General features: G+C 59.0%; 1 protein-coding gene across 1 annotated transcript in view; it reads right to left on the bottom strand.

Moving 5' to 3' along the window:
• The window catches only part of GAMT (guanidinoacetate N-methyltransferase), a 6,349-nt gene that overhangs the window by 1,432 nt on the left and 4,554 nt on the right, over positions 1–363 (bottom strand). The gene's annotated exons all lie outside the window — the stretch shown is intronic.

The following is a 363-nucleotide window of genomic DNA, read 5'->3' on the forward strand; positions in this document are numbered from 1 at the left end:
CGATGTTGAATTCCTGCACCTTGTAGGCTGCGATGGCCATCCCGAACCCCACCTCGAGCACGCGGCCGCCTGCAGATGGAACCCAGCACTCACAGCTCTGGGTTTTCTCTGCCTCAAAACCCCCCAGCCCTGAATTCTGACCCATTCTTCCCCAAAGAAAGGCTTTTTCTGTGCGGGTTGGGAGCACGTGGTGCTGCCAGCACTGAAGGGAGAAGTCAAGAGCAGCCCCGTGTCCCTGTCACCTGCTGCCCCCCACACAGTGACCCTTTACCCCCACCAAACCCCCCCAGTTGATCCCAGTGGAAACAAACAATGTCCAACCCTCCCTGTGCCGGGGAAACAGCCCCAAAAGCGACAGGTCCT

The sequence above is a fragment of the Corvus brachyrhynchos genome, unplaced genomic scaffold (assembly GCF_000691975.1).
Source record: "Corvus brachyrhynchos isolate BGI_N302 unplaced genomic scaffold, ASM69197v1 scaffold219, whole genome shotgun sequence".
NCBI lineage: Eukaryota > Metazoa > Chordata > Aves > Passeriformes > Corvidae > Corvus > Corvus brachyrhynchos.